At 40.8% G+C, this 16,697-nt stretch overlaps 1 long non-coding RNA gene and 1 pseudogene across 2 annotated transcripts; both read left to right on the forward strand.

Moving 5' to 3' along the window:
- Window positions 1–16,697, forward strand: part of LOC117408671 (TBC1 domain family member 2A-like) — a 61,845-nt pseudogene that overhangs the window by 17,493 nt on the left and 27,655 nt on the right.
- On the forward strand, window positions 513–8,146 carry LOC131736194 (uncharacterized). Of its 2 annotated transcripts, none has more exons than XR_009327998.1 (4): window positions 513–776; window positions 5,316–5,491; window positions 5,911–6,012; window positions 6,295–8,146. It is a non-coding gene; the product is annotated as an uncharacterized LOC131736194 (long non-coding RNA). The 2 variants fall into 2 exon arrangements; XR_009327997.1 differs by lacking the exon at window positions 513–776 and adding an exon at window positions 4,745–5,044.

Below are 16,697 nucleotides of genomic sequence, written 5' to 3' on the forward strand. Positions count from 1 at the left end.
ATATAATAACAGAATAAAGAAATATTGCAGTTATTGAATTCCAGCCATCATTAATTCATGTATTAATAAGCACATCGTATATTTCAATAAAGTGAACACTAAAGTCGCGTACGCCATTACAAACTGTAATTTGCCTTTTAGTCATATGAATTGGTTGTGTATAAATATTACAAAATCCCGGCCGTGTACATGAATAATACATTCAACAATTATTATACGATAATAAAATAAAATATACGATATACAATCTAAAATGACCTTTATTCATATAAAATGATCGAGTCGCAATATAAAAGCAATATTAATCCTAAATAGACTCTAGTTAAGCAAAACGCTATCAGTATGGCTAATTATTAATCAAAAGCCCAAACATATTGCACCCCCTAAACCCCAGAGACACACAAAGAGAATCTTTCTTTCTTTCTCTCTCCTGCTGTTGGTCGGCCCCTCCTTTCTATGCACCCCCCTCCATTCGCATAGTGCAGCGCCAGCCCTTTTCTGAGTCACGGCGGTGTCTAACCAAACCCACCTTGCTGGCTGCTCTATTTTTTTACTCATCCACTCTGCCTCAGAAAACCCTGTCATGACTTATGAATGAATAGTACACCCCTGACACCTAATACCCCCATTGGATAATTTAGCCACCCAAGGAAACATCACGTTCGTTTAACACGTCTTCCACTTGAGAGTGTTACTATTCACTCTCTGCAGCAGATTGTACTTTTCACGACAAACGCTGATTTTCACCTGGAAAACATCCTTTATGATCATCAAAGGTAGGAAAAACAAACAGCAAAGTCAATGTCAGTGGCTGTGCGTTTCAGAAGTGAGCGCTTGTAAGGTAGCATCGTATTAAAACTGTTTTTGCATCATGTTCCTGGGGAAGCTACAGTTAAATCTGTAAGTTCCTATTAGAAATAATTACGCTTGCCTGACGTTCAAAGCAAAAACTACCCTTTCTAAGTATTAGTGTTTTCCGCGTTTGTAACCCGTACGTTATGTATACCTCAGATAAAATGGCTTGTTTAAACTGTTTTTAAGTCCTTTTTATTTGTGTTTATTTTCTGTTTACTTTTTGGAGTCAGACTACCTGCTGTTTTATTGGTTTAAAATACCTTTGTTACGACGTTTTCCAACATAAATTAGAAGCCTACCATAGACTACATTTTAACGACGTATTCATTAAAAAGTATTGATATAGTAATGCCTGGCGGCTATGGTTTAACTGTTTGTTGTATGTGAACAAAGTTGTGAGAAGTACTTTTCCGGTCACTTTCTGTTTAAGACCGGGGACCAAGTAACCAACATTTTTGTCACACTAGTGAAGCATGCGTTTGTGATGTATTTTCAAACTCGTGGTGCTGTCAGTACGTGTTTGCAGCCACCGGTGTATTTTTAAAATACCCTGTTCTCATCTAAAGCTTTTTGTTTCCTTGGTGTTCTGAGGTATCACTTTCACAGCCTTGTTGCTCAGCCCCACTAATTGTACGTTATGTGGCTTGTGTCAGAACAAACGGTTTGTGTAGACGGTATGGCGATTGGAATCGGAGCGGCCGTGCTGCTGCCGTTGCCTCTCATGCATAGATTTCAGTAATTATACACACAGGAGAGAAGTTTGCCCCTAACTTCGACTGGCAGGCAGGTCTGCCTATTAGGCAGATAATAAAACACCTCTCTGCGAAAACCCGCCTCCTCAGTTACATCACAAAGGAAACACGCCTTCTAAGGGCAAAAGCTGCCTGTTTCCACGCCCTCACATTCAAACTGAAAACTGCGCGCCAAGGTTTTGCAGCAGAACAGAGTTGGAATGAAAAAGGTAGGATGTTTTATTCATCTTCTCAAAATACACCGTTTTTAGCAGAACGTATGCACACAAAGGCATTGAAATATGTTGAGTTACGCCTTAAATATGAATATGAATATCTTCTTCTGTTAAGTTGTATTATATGGAACGTTTCTGGATCTCATCACTTGAAGACTCTGCGCAAGGAGTCTGACGCACGTGTGCAGAGAACGATACATATTGTAAAACGAGATTCAAGAGAGGATTTTATGCAAAATCACTTGACATGTCTTAAGGAGAATGGAACTGGCACATTTGTAGCTATCAAAAAAAGAGGTGAATATCACTTTCAGTGGCAATGTGAAAGGTCCAATAAACCAAAAGGTAAATCCTCAGGAGCACCTTCAATAACTCGTGCCAATAGATGTGCAGCGTACGTTTCTTTTACATTTGTGAGCAACAATTCTACACATGGGCGCAACTCAGTATGGTTTTGCATTTTATGCTGTGCTAGTGAAGAGCAACCAAGGCCGAGGAATACCTGTAGCATTTTTTATTGTGAGTGAGGAATCCAGTGACGACATCTTGTCACTGTCTGAAAAAAGTTCAGGAAGCTGTTGGAGAGTTTCAGCCAAGATATGTTTTAAAATTCATAGTTGAAGTTTATGTATGAAATGCAAAGGATAAACAGATTAAGATGAGTAACTTACATGGCAATGGTATTTCATGATTGCATAATTTACAGCTTATACTGTAGAATGTTTCGGGTGGTAATGTGTCCTTTGATATAAAAATTATTATGAACATAAAATGTGATATTTGAAACAACATAATGCCAATATAGGGTTTAATTTAAAACCGAGTTTAATCTGGTTTATATAGTTATCTTATTATGTAGAATTTTGTTTAAAAGAAGAATTAAATTAGCAGCCCATCCAGTAAAACTACAAGTATGGCAGCAATCAACCACTCCTCCCATCTCACGCTACCCGATTTGGCAGCCTTGTAGCGGTACAATCAGCTTTGTATGCAGCTCTCTTAATTTACAAAGTGATAGACAGATTAAGTACTACTTCCTTTTTATATTTCCCTTTGCAGATGTGTCATGGTAGATAGGGACATGAAAGAAATCAATGCAGTACACACAGTGTTTCCTTATGCAAAGGTGTTGCTGTGCTGGTTCCATGTACTTCAGGTAAAAAACCAAAACCACTTTCGGTTAGGGGTCATTCCGGGTTGATTGCAGTGTAGCAATGACTTTGGTCCATACCAAGTGGACTAAAATGCAGTCTAGCAAATGCTGCAAATTAGACCCGATTGCACCGTACCAAAACCAAATAGTTAATCATGTGAATTGGTTCAGCTGATGTGAACATGCAGAACACGTTAGACCGCCCATGTGGACCAATATCAGAAGCAATGCAGAAGATAAGTCACATCAAACTTTTAACAGTTTAAAAACCCTTCAGTAGAATAAATGTCATCTAAAAGAGTTCCAAAATTTTCCATAGAGGAAAAGATGTATTTAGTACACCTAATTAAAAACTACATTAACAAAGCTTACAGCACCAGCAAAGAAAACGAGAATGTTGTATTACGTAAAATGGCATCGAAAAATATTGAACAGAATTTCAATGCTAACCTTTTGGGGCGGCCGCAAATTTTTCAGAATAGAGGTGTACAGTACTAACTGTAGTCCAAGCACATGGACTAAACCTCCTCATTCCACTAGTTCAGGGGTGGCCAACCCTGGTACTGGAGAGCCACAATCCTGCAGGTTTTATAGGTCTCTCTAAATCATCAAACACTAATCAACTGGCACCCATGGGAATTTTGACCAATTAAGACCAATTAATAATGTCAATTAAGTTATCAAGGGCTCGGTTAAAACAAAAACCAGAAGACCCTGTGGCTCTCAAGGACCAGGGTTAGCCAGTCCTGCACTAGTTAGATGAATCAAGTGGACTAACTGGTACAGTGCAATCGACCCTCAATGACTAATTACTTAAATATATCTACAGATAACCTACTGATTTCAATTGCACTTAGTATAAAAGTACTTGAGAGTGGGTATTTATATCCATAATGTAGAATTCACATACAAGGTCTTAAAGCCTTATATCAGGGGTAGGCGACCCTGGTCCTGGAGTGCCACAATCCTGCAGAGTTTGTAGGTATCTCTTAATCATCAATTATTAAATCCCTGGAACAAATGGTAATTCTGATAAATTAAGCTAATCATTGAGTCAATTAATTTATTAAGGGTCTTGGGGTAAACAAAAAACTGAAGTGTTTGTGGCAGTGGTTCCCAACCCTGGTCCTGGAGGACCACCTACCCTGCTGTTTTTTGTTCCAACGAGCTCTCAATTACTTAATTGAACCCTTAATTTAAGTAATAGTTTAAACTGGACTTTTTAAATCATGTAACTTATAAAAAGTTGGAGAATTCAAGTTCCTTATACAATTTTACACCTAACTTGGAACCCCAACTGTTTAAAAGAATTAAAAGGCTCTGATTAGGCAAATTATTAGTTCGATTAAGTAATTGCAAGCTCGGTTGGAACAAAAACCAGCAGGTTAGGGGGTCCTCCAGGACCTCCAGGGTTGGGAATCACTGGTCTGTGGCACTCCAGGACCAGGGGTGTCTACCCCTGCCTTATATATTCAGAAAAATATCTGCCTCCTCCCAGACCAGCTTTTGGCAAAATGACAGAATGCAAACTTGTGTGCATTATAAATTTAAAAAAAAGATTTTATGGTAGAAATGTGGTATCTCCTAAGTCTGAAGGTTACAGGAAGGGAATTGAATGACAATCTGATTGATAAAAAATGAAAATATTGTTCCTTAATGTGATCTAACAAAAGTGAAACAAAGTAGCAGAGTCAGAAAACTGTTCATTCCAATTGCATTTTACATGTGTCTTCATACTTAGATTTGATTATACTTGATTTATTATAATGATCATATTTGTTATGTAATTTACACAATCCATGATACATAGCAAATTCAAAACTAATTAAAAAACTAATATACAATAAGTTTTAAAAAATCAGTGTACAATAGTTACAATTTTGAAAGCAAACAAAAAACAGACCATGTGCTATAGTACTTTCTAACACAGACTTAGACAGTGATAATTATCAACGTTTAGTTTTTTGGTACACTGATGGATTGTCCGACGTGATGGAGGATGCAGTCAGAATCTGTCTGCAAAAAATGAAGTGATTAGGTCTATGATTGCCTTAAAACAATGCAGTACAGTAAGTTTATTTTTCTTTCTTTCTTCCACGTTAGCAAATGTCATAAGGTGCTGATCTTTATTGATGAGTTCAAAGTTTGTTTTTTAATTTCCTTCTCACCACAATAATGACATACTGTTGCTTATTCATGGATAATCCATTTACCATAATTATACTACCCATCTTTTTAATAGAATTTGTATATTGACAAACGTGTATTTTTTGAAAAAAAATTATTTGGTATGCATGTCTTTCTGTTAACATTTTTTATATTTATTTTCATTCATTTTAGGCTGCCGAGTTTGAAAAGATGTCAAAGGAAGTGATTGTCAAAACAGACAGAGAAACTGGCAGTTCAGTAATTTCACAGTATCTACAGGACCATTGGTTTCGAAATGCAGACATGTGGGCCAATTTTGGACGGAGAGTTTACCACCAAGACAGTGAAACGAACAACCTTGTTGAGAGGTATGCATTATTTAAAAATAGTGATTAAAACAAAAACATAAGTTGCAGCACTATAGGCAAGAGACAGACTTGTCTCGAATCCTGCCTATGCCATTGCCAGCTTTGGCCAGGAGTTCTGAGAGGGTGGCGCACAATTGACCTGGCGCCTGCAGGTTCAGGGCATTGGAATTTCTAGCTGCATCGACTCCTCCAAACGATGTGTTCGCTAGGGGGTGGGAGCTCTGGGCTTGTAGTGCGAAAAATAGCATATGGCTTTGACAGTGCTCGTATCGGAGGGCGCATGCTTTGTCTCATCCCTCCTGAGGAGGCGGGGAGTTGTTGCGGTCAGCCAAGTTGAATTGCTGATAAAGGGAAAAAAATTGGTGATACTAAATAAAAAAAAATAAAAAATTGCTTTTGCTTTTCTTTTTTTCCCATAGATTTTTTTTCAGCATGAAGTATCAGTTTCTTCATGGCTATGCAAACAGACGAGTTGATGAACTACTTCTACTACTTAATACCAAGGTGGTCACTTACTAGAGGTTTGTGTAACATTTCCAATACTAGCATTTTTATGTGGTCTAGTGTTGCAAATGAGTGTTGAATTTCAAAAAATAAATACATTATACTTTATATTTGTAATTTTCTAGAACATAAAGTTGTTGTGTACATTTATTTCAGTATCTGTACAAATAAGGAGATAGTGTACCACAGGTAAATGCATTTTTGTCATGTATATAATTTACACAACCCATAACTTTTTTTAGCATGTGAATAATAGAATAATGCTCTACTAATTGTATTCTGTCTTGTATATGGTGCAGGTATCTGGAAGGTCTTCATGGTGCTCAGAGGATTTCTGATTCCAAAACACAGGATACTGCAGAATCTGCATTACGTACGAAGAACAAAGGCCTTCAAAATAAATTTGTTTACAAATCAGGTGGCCATTGCACAGTGCCTTCAGAAGCAGATAAAGCAAAATGTTATGCTGTGGATTTAATTAGCATGAAATGTGAATGCGCCGTTTCTGAAAGGGGTAATTTGTGCAAGCATATTGAGTTTGCAAAAATGATGTGCAAAGAACAGGGGATTGATATTGATGGAATTCGAAAAGAATTAGCCAGTTCACTAACTGAACAGCATTGCTATGAGTGGGATGGAAAACATTTAATTGTACATTGTGCTGGTAGTTTTGGAGTAGTACATGTGCAAAACCAACAGTGTACCTGTCTTGCCAATAGTCTTGGAGAAATATGTGTCTGTCTAAGACTTTCTGAGATAATTGGTACACAGAACCCTAACCAAGAGGTAACGGACTGCTTTGTGAATACCACAGCAAATTGTCAATCACACAATAAACAGTTGTGTGTAAAGAAAATGATTTCAGACTTAAAGGAGTGGTGTGACAGCAGTGATTATAAGGAATCTCCAGAGTTGAATGCTGTAGTAAAACGTGCACACCAACTAGCATTTGGACATGTGGCAAAGTGCCCCGCCCCTGTGTGCATTTGTGTGATCTGTGTATGTATATGCGTGCGTATGTTAATGTTGGTGTATAGATTGGTACACGGGATATAAACGGGTCTGTGTTTCACGTGTGTTTAAAGTGTATAATTATATTTAGGCACGAGGATGGCACATCACTTCACGTGCAGATAAAATGTGTATAATGTGTGGCACGGGGTTGCACGTAATGAATTCACGTGCTGGGATTCAAGTGAGTAATTAATTAGTAATTGAATCCCAGCACAACAGTATATATAGAGACACATTTTCACTCACTGGGGGTTGGTGTTCGGTGAGTGGAGAACGGGAGAGAGAGAAGGAGAAAAGAAAGTCTAAAGTAAAGTAATTAGTGTTATCTGCTCACCGTGTTTGTCCGTTTGTCTGTTCACTGTTTAGTCCGTTTTGTTTATATGTTTCTTTTGGCGTCAAGTGCCGTGTCCCGTGTTTTTGTGTTTCAAACCTTTTATTTTCTGTTTATTAAATGCTGAGCGCGATCACGCGCCCAGCTTATACCAAACTCCAAGTCTCTCTGTATTCCTTCCTGCTTCTGGTCTGACGCCACCCACTCTGGCCGTCTTTGTGACACGTGGTGTCATCGTGGGATAACAGCGCCTCCAAGCGTCAGACCAGGAGAGGGGGTTTTGTGTTTAAAAAAAAAAAAAAAAAAAAAAAAAAAAACCACAGGACTGGTTTCAAAAAAAAAAAAAAGTGAAAATGGAAGGCTGGAGAGACGGCTGCCGGGACCTGGAGGACCTCCTCGGGGGCCTCGAGGACCAAGGCTGGTGCATGGCCTGTGGAGTCTACGGACACACGGTGGCGATCTGCCCCTTCCAAGGTGAGGAGGAGGAGGAACCGGATAAAGAGGTGAAGGACAGGGAGGAGGAGTGCCGCCTAAGGGCCAGGCATCCACGGCGATGTAACAAGCCATCGCCGGGGTGCCTCCTCTGCGACCAGGATCACCTGTTCGCCCACTGTCCCTTCCGCAGCTATGGGGAGGAGCCTGAGCGTCCACAGACCAAGCGGGAGGAGCCTGAGCGTCCACAGCCCAAATGGGAGGAGCCTGAACGTCCTACGCCTGAGTGGGAGGAGCCCGAACGTCCTACGCCTGAGTGGGAGGAGCCCGAACGTCCTACGCCTGAGTGGGAGGAGCCCGAACGTCCTACGCCTGAGTGGGAGGAGCCCGAACGTCCTACGCCTGAGTGGGGGGAGCCCGAACGTCCACAGCCCAAGAGGGGGGAGTCGGTGCGTCCACAGCCCAAAAGGGAGGAGTCGGTGCGTCCACAGCCCAAAAGGGAGGAGTCGGTGCGTCCACAGCCCAAAAGGGAGGAGTCGGTGCGTCCACAGCCCAAAGGGAGGCAAGTCGGGGCTTCCACAGCCCTGGGACCCAAGCCACCAGCAGAGGGAAAATGCCTGCTGGTTCAGCCCCAAGGGCCGGAAGGGGAGGAGTTACAGGCCCAACCCCCTGGAAATTTTTGGGGGGGAGAGGGGCAGGAGGCTGGTGTCCCCCAGCAGCCTCTATTCATGCTGCTGAAGGCAGCACGGCGCGCACCAGCCCAGCCGCCACAGCGGAGGGAGCCAGCGCCGCCAGGAGCAGAGGAGCTGCCTCTGCCTCCGCCACCTCCACCGCTTCCTCCACTAGGAGCAGAGGAGCAGGAGCTGCCTCTGCCTCCACCACCACCAGGAGCAGAGGAGCAGGAGCTGCCTCTGCCTCCGCCACCTCCACCGCTTCCTCCACTAGGAGCAGAGGAGCAGGAGCTGCCTCTGCCTCCACCACCGCCAGGAGCAGAGGAGCAGGAGCTGCCTCTGCCTCCACCACTTCCAGGAGCAGAGGAGCAGGAGCTGCCTCTGCCTCCACCACCTCCAGGAGCAGAGGAGCAGGAGCTGCCTCTGCCTCCACCACCTCCAGGAGCAGAGGAGCAGGAGCTGCCTCTGCCTCCACCACCTCCAGGAGCAGAGGAGCTGGAGCTGCCTCTGCCTCCACCACCGCCAGGAGCAGAGGAGCTGGAGCTGCCTCTGCCTCCACCACCTCCAGGAGCAGAGGAGCTGGAGCTGCCTCTGCCTCCACCACCGCCAGGAGCGGAGGAGCTGGAGCTGCCTCTGCCTCCGCCACCGCCCGGAGCAGAGGAGCAGGAGCTGCCTCTGCTGCCCGTACCTCCGCAGGGAGTACGGTGGCCGGAGCCCCAGAAAGGGGAGCTGCCGGCCACGAAGAAGGGGGACGAGGTCTGGAGACCACTTTCCCCAGCAGCAGTTTCGCTGCAGGAGTTCTTGTGGCCGGAGCCCCACAGGAGGGAGCTGCCGGCTACGAAGAAGGGGGAGGTCGGGGGACCACCTGCCCCCGCAGCTTTTTCGCTGCAGGATGGGACCAACAGGCTGTCAGCCGTGCCACTACCGGCAGGGGTGCTGACAGCATTGCCAGCCAAGGGCCCACTGAAGCCTCCCTTCCCAGCCCGAGACTTTGTTCTGGACTGCTGGGTTTTTAAGGGGGGAGGTGGCCGTTGAGGCCATGTGTGCTGCGCACAAGGGGGGGTATATGTGGCAAAGTGCCCCGCCCCTGTGTGCATTTGTGTGATCTGTGTATGTATATGCGTGCGTATGTTAATGTTGGTGTATAGATTGGTACACGGGATATAAACGGGTCTGTGTTTCACGTGTGTTTAAAGTGTATAATTATATTTAGGCACGAGGATGGCACATCACTTCACGTGCAGATAAAATGTGTATAATGTGTGGCACGGGGTTGCACGTAATGAATTCACGTGCTGGGATTCAAGTGAGTAATTAATTAGTAATTGAATCCCAGCACAACAGTATATATAGAGACACATTTTCACTCACTGGGGGTTGGTGTTCGGTGAGTGGAGAACGGGAGAGAGAGAAGGAGAAAAGAAAGTCTAAAGTAAAGTAATTAGTGTTATCTGCTCACCGTGTTTGTCCGTTTGTCTGTTCACTGTTTAGTCCGTTTTGTTTATATGTTTCTTTTGGCGTCAAGTGCCGTGTCCTGTTTTTTGTACTGTTAAACCCTTTTATTTGTTAAATAAACGCTGAGTGCAGCCATTGCACTCAGCTCCTCATCACCACCGTCTCTGTCTGTGTATTCCTGTCTGGTCTGACGCCACCCACTCTGGCCGTCTTTGTGACAGGACAGTATAGCATGGCCAGCAATAAAATAAAAATTATAAGGCTGCATGCTTACAGAAAACGCATTGAAAGAGCAAGAAGCCATGCTATAGACATGCATTCATATCAGCTCAAAGAACCCCTTAATCGAGCTTTATATACCCATAGACCTGATTCCAAATTCAAAGTCTGTTCCTTTAGAAAAAGAATAATTGGTAGCAGAGCAAAGAATCAGATACTAAAATCGAGCTGAACGTGTGCTGTTATGAGCCCACGCCTTTATTTTTAAATTACAGAATGCACACAAAACTGGACAAAGTATAGAGGTTAATTACAACTGTTAAGGACCTCAAAGGTCTCTTCAAGTAAGAGTGAAATAGCTATTTATATGTATAGTGGCAGCATGTTATCAAAAATAAAATATATGTTGCATAGTTCTAATTGCTGATGATTGTATTCTGGCCAAGTTGGTCGATATTTGATATGGTATGTCTCCCTTTTCTCTCTTAATCAGATTACTTAAATAACACTTAAATGTGCATTATTGTAACACTTTGTAAAGAAGTTGTAAAAATATGATTTCTAGTAAATAGAAAGTGCAATCTTTAAGTAGCGAGTAGTGTAAAAGCAAATTGTTAACATAAAAATCTAAGCCTGAACTGAATTTCTTTCAAAGGGGGGACATGTCAGGGGGTCATTAGAGCTGAGAAGTGGGGAGGAGGGTTCTTCTGTACAGCACTTTTTTCCACAATTGGGTCCAGTACTTTGTATTGCTCTGTATCAGTCTGTTGAAGCATGTATGTGCAGTTTTACATTTTAATACTGCTAATATTTAAATCATAAACAAATAAAACAAGAAACTATAAATATGAGATGTTGTACAGTACCTTTATTTATGTATGTTTATGGTACATTTTTAAATATATATTTAAGAGGTTGTATAAAAAAGAAAATGCCTTACATAAAATGCTATTTTAGGTTTTCTTTGCTTAGAAATGTTCTTAATGTTTTGAACAAGCCCTTTTTTAAAATAATGAACATATATGCAAAGGATGCCTTATTTTCAGTGTCATCTAAAACTACACATTCTGCAGTTTTTCTATCTGGGAATCGGCACATTTTTGAAGTACAGAACTGTAAACATCAAGCATTTGAAAGCCCAGTCCATCAGTAGCCATGTCAAAGTCCGTAGCACTTTCTTTAATTTGGTCTGTTGTATTCTTGATGCCATCGAGAAATAAATTTAAAAAAAAAAAAATATATATATATATATATATATATACAGTACTGTGCAAAAGTTTTAGGCAGGTGTGAAAAAATGCTGTAAAGTAAGAATGCTTTCAAAAATAGACATGTTAATAGTTTATATTTATCAATTAACAAAATGCAAAGTGAGTGAACAGAAGAAAAATCTACATCAAATCAATATTTGGTGTGACCACCCTTTGTCTTCAAAACAACATCAATTCTTCTAGGTACACTTGCACACAGTTTTTGAAGGAACTCGGCAGGTAGGTTGGCCCAAACATCTTGGAGAGCTAACCACAGTTCTTCTGTGGATTTAGGCAGCCTCAGTTGCTTCTCTCTCTTCATGTAATCCCAGACAGACTCGATGATGTTGAGATCAGGGCTCTGTGGGGGCCATACCATCACTTCCAGGACTCCTTGTTCTTCTTTACGCTGAAGATAGTTCTTAATGACTTTTGCTGTATGTTTGGGGTCGTTGTCATGCTGCAGAATAAATTTGGGGCCAATCAAATGCCTCCCTGATGATATTGCATGATGGATAAGTATCTGCCTGTACTTTTCAGCATTGAGGATACCTTTAATTCTGACCAAATCCCCAACTCCATTTGCAGAAATGCAGCCCCAAACTTGCAAGGAACCTTCACTGTTGCCTGCAGACACTCATTCGTGTACCACTCTCCAGCCCTTCGGCGAACAAACTGCCTTCTGCTACAGCCAAATATTTCAAATTTTGACTCATCAGTCCAGAGCACCTGCTGCCATTTTTCTACACCCCATGGTGTACGACTTTTGACAGTAAACTGTCTTCAGCAACCTCACCTTGTTAGCTGAGTTTGGCTGTTCCTCACCCAGTTTTATTCCTCCTTGTGGCAATGCGCCCCGCCCCTGTGTGCATTTGTGTGTTGTGTGTTGCGTGCGTGTGTTAATGTTGGTGTATAGATTGGTACACGGGATATAAACGGGTCTGTGTTTCACGTGTGTTTAAATTGTATATTTGTATTTAGGCATGGGATTGCACATCACGCACGTGCATTTAAAATATAATATGTGAACACGGGGTTTCACGTAATGAATTCACGTGCTGGGATTCAAGTGAGTAATTAATTAGTAATTGAATCCCAGCACAACAGTATATATAGATGCACGTTTCTGTCACTCAGGGTTGGGTGTTCGGAAGAGGAGAACGGGTGAGAGAGAGAGAGAGAGAGAGAGAGAGAGAGAGAGAGAGAGAGAGAGAGAGAGAGAGAGAGAAATAAGTAAGATCGTAAACGTAAAGTGTTTGTTCTCACCGTGTCTGTTTGTCTGTCCGTGCACCGTTTGTTTAGTGTTAGTCCGTTTTGTATGTCTGTTTATTTTGGCGCAAGTGCCGTGTCCTGTTTTTGTGCTGTTTACAACCCTTTTATTTGTTAATAAACGCTGAGTGCAGCCATTGCACTCAGCTCATCACCATCACCGTCTGTCTGTGTTTGAATTCCTTCCTGCTTCCGGTCTGACGCCACCCACTCTGGCCGTCTTTGTGACACTCCTACACAGCTGTTTCTGTTTCAGTTAATGATTGTGTTTCAACCTACATATTGAATTGATAATCATTAGCACCTGTTTGATATAATTGTTTAATCATACACCTGACTATATGCCTACAAAATCCCTGACTTTGTGCATTCTTACTTTACAGCATTTTTTCACACCTGCCTAAAACTTTTGCACAGTACTGTATGTATATATATATATATATATATATATATATATATATATATATATATATATATATATATATATATATATATATTTTTTTTTAAATAATGAATAATACAATTAGTACTGCAATACTCAATAAACCAGGCATGTGGTTTTATGTAAGCTGCTTTTAGCCTCAGACACTGATTTTACCCAATATTTAATGAGGATTGTTTTTAGCTCCTAACATTTTATCTTGTAATGGTATGTAAATAAAAACAAAAAAAATATTGAGATGCCCAGCAGAAAAAATCACCCTGAGAAAATCTGCAAGTCTATTTAGAAGTTTTAAAGTGTACCTTTACACTTTAAAAATAATAATGTGTGGCTCACAAGTGGCATAGCGGGTAAAGGCAGAGTGCAAATCCTGCCTTCTATATTTAATATGATATAATTGTGCTTCCACAAAATGAGTGCCATGCATAAAAAACTGGAGAGGTAAAATATATAGTTTAATTAAGTCTTCTGTTGACTTTATTTTTACAATTTCGCACATTTGATTGCAATCATATCTTTCTCTGATTGACCCCTCTTTCTAACTTTATTGTTTTGTACATAGGAAATATTTTGGTCTGATTTTACTTTTTCTATATTTCATATTCATCGTGTATTTTTTGTTACAGATTTGATGTAATTTAACGTTTTGGTTACAGTACACCTGCGTTTTTCATCACTAGTGTAAAAGAGTAAAGAAACATACTTAAATTCATGAAGCTTTCCAATGGCAACATCTTTGGTTGTGATCGAGCCCTCCAAAACTGCGATCCTGTCAAAAGGAATCATCCTTACTGCCAACTTGCCGATGCCCACACCTAAATCTCAGGCTTCTCCTGAAGACAGAAAAGTGTTACTATTATTGTAACAATCAACTTTTAACGTACAATAAGACTGACATTACATTTTCTATATTCACAAATAATGGATTTATTTAATGATAAATATAATGTTTACTGTTTGCATGTTACATTTGACTTAAGCTGGTGCCTGAATGCAAGACAACTTAGAATGGAAACATATAATTAGATTGTTAGGTTTTAAAAACAAGGCTACCCACACTACACTGTTAAGATAAGGTATTTTGAAGCTGTTGAATGCAGTGGTCTGTATATTGTACCATGTGTTATACTACTAATTGATATGTTTTAGTGTGTTGACATTGCACTGGACATTTACTAATGTACCCTCAGTCAGTTTGGAACACAGGGAAGTTACAGTGGTTGTTGGGCCAGGACTAATGCCAACTGTCTCTTCAATCTTCTTTTTAAGCTCACTCTTTTTACTTTTATCTACCCTTAGATATGCAACCAGGGAATTGGCTGACACATTCTCAGGTGGACCTATCCTTTTCCTGATCTCCTCTGCTGTCACACTGTATCTTTGGGGGAAAAGGTATAAGAATAATAAGATACAAAATATGGCCAACATTGCAAAATTGATACACAAATGTAAATTTAATGAAACCATAAAAAGGTATTTACTTAATTCAGAATTAATTTAATTCTGCATTAAGCCTTTGGAATGAACTTGAGAATACTTAAATTATGGAATGTTCCAATATCACATTAATCTGTTTATTTATGTTATATTACCTTTTCTTTCTCTTGTTGAAAGAAAGAGGGAGAAGGCTCTCGACTTCAGCAAATTCTTGTGGTGTAGCCATGCTGTCGGGTATTACAGCTGGGCAAGCCACAGCCAGTGATACAGGTGGATGCTGAAGTGACACAGCGACTGTGCTGGAGGAAGGAGGGCATGCCTGTGGCAGTGGGGAAGCAGTGTCGCTTTCTGAACAAGCAGCAGGGGTTGCTGATGTAGCATGAGCTTTTTCTGCATGATTTTTCACTGAAGGAAAAAAATACACCACCTTACTTGTAAATAACACTACGTTACTTGTTTTAAGAGCAACTATCGTAGGTTGTAGAAAATGTTGGTATATGGTCTAATGTGTTGTTATATGGTCTCATGTTTGGTATATGGCCTAATGTGTTAGTCCAACTGCATCAGTAAAGTATCTGATTTTTTCTCTTTCATTGTTAACATCCTGACACAGATCCTAATGTGTTGGTATGACTCTCAATAAAGTATCTGATATTTTCACTTTCATTGTTAACATCCTTTCTAACAACTTATAACACTTTAAAATGTATGCGCCAAAGTGCTGTCCATGAGCAGCAATCCTGAAGACATTATTGTGGAGTGTACATTTTAAAGTGTTATAAGTTGTTAGAAAAAAAAAAAAATCAGATACTTTACTGACAGTCATACACATTAGGCCATATAACATTTTCTACAAACTACGATAGTGGCTCTATACATAAACTATTCAGTAATTTGATAAAATATAATTATTTATTCACAAACAATAATTCATACTTACCAGTGACCGAAGTACACTTCCTACGCTTTCTGGGAGGCATTTCTCTGAGAAAAAAATATCAGAATGAAATTATGATAATGGCAAGCTACAGCATATTTTTTTTTTTTCAATCACAATTTTTTTTTAATCAGCCTGCCAGATATGTCCACATTATAAACCAGCCTGCCAGGCACGTGCACATTATAAACCAGCCTGCCAGGCACGTGCACATTATAAACCAGCCTGCCAGGCACGTACCCATTATAAACCAGCCTGACAGGCACGTACCCATTATAAACCAGCCTGCCAGGCACGTGCCCAATATAAACCAGCCTTCCAGGCATGTGCCCAATATAAACCAGCCTTCCAGGCATGTGCCCAATATAAACCAGCCTGTCAGGCATGTGCCCAATATAAACCAGCCTTCCAGGCATGTGCCCAATATAAACCAGCCTGCCAGGCATGTGCCAAATATAAACCAGCCTTCCAGGCATGTGCCCAATATAAACCAGCCTTCCAGGCATGTGCCCAATATAAACCAGCCTGCCAGGCATGTGCCCATTATAAACCATCCTTCCAGGCATGTGCCCAATATAAACCAGCCTGCCAGGCATGTGCCCATTATAAACCAGCCTGCCAGGCATGTGCCCAATATAAACCAGCCTGTCAGGCATGTGCCCATTATAAACCAGCCTGCCAGGCATGTGCCTATAATAAACCTGCCTTCCAGGCCTCTGTGTTTTAACTAGGGGCAGTAGTGTGGAGTAGTGGTTAGGGCTCTGGACTCTTGACCGGAGGGTTGTGGGTTCAATCCCCAGTGGGGGACACTGCTGTTTTACCCTTGAGCAAGGTACTTTACCTAGATTGTTCCAGTAAAAAAATAAAAACAACTATATAAATGGGTAATTGTATGTAAAAATAATGTGATATCTTGTAACAATTGTAAGTCGCCCTGGATAAGGGCGTCTGCTAAGAAATAATAATAACTACAGTAGTCTTACCAGCTGGTAAATTAATAATTTAGTTTAGAGTAACCAACCTTGTTATTCTGTTACCAATATTTGCTTAAGACATAGGACATTAGCATAACTTCAGCTGACATGCCTGGTAAGTTTATTATATTTTGTATTATCATTTTTAACTGCAAATCAATTATAAATTATGTGTAACTGAATGTTGTGGATCACTGTGAACAACTTGCACACACAGTACAGCATAAATACTATGCTGCACATGAAGTGAATAAGTAAAATATACGTTGGA

Source organism: Acipenser ruthenus, unplaced genomic scaffold, assembly GCF_902713425.1.
Source record: "Acipenser ruthenus unplaced genomic scaffold, fAciRut3.2 maternal haplotype, whole genome shotgun sequence".
Lineage (NCBI taxonomy): Eukaryota > Metazoa > Chordata > Actinopteri > Acipenseriformes > Acipenseridae > Acipenser > Acipenser ruthenus.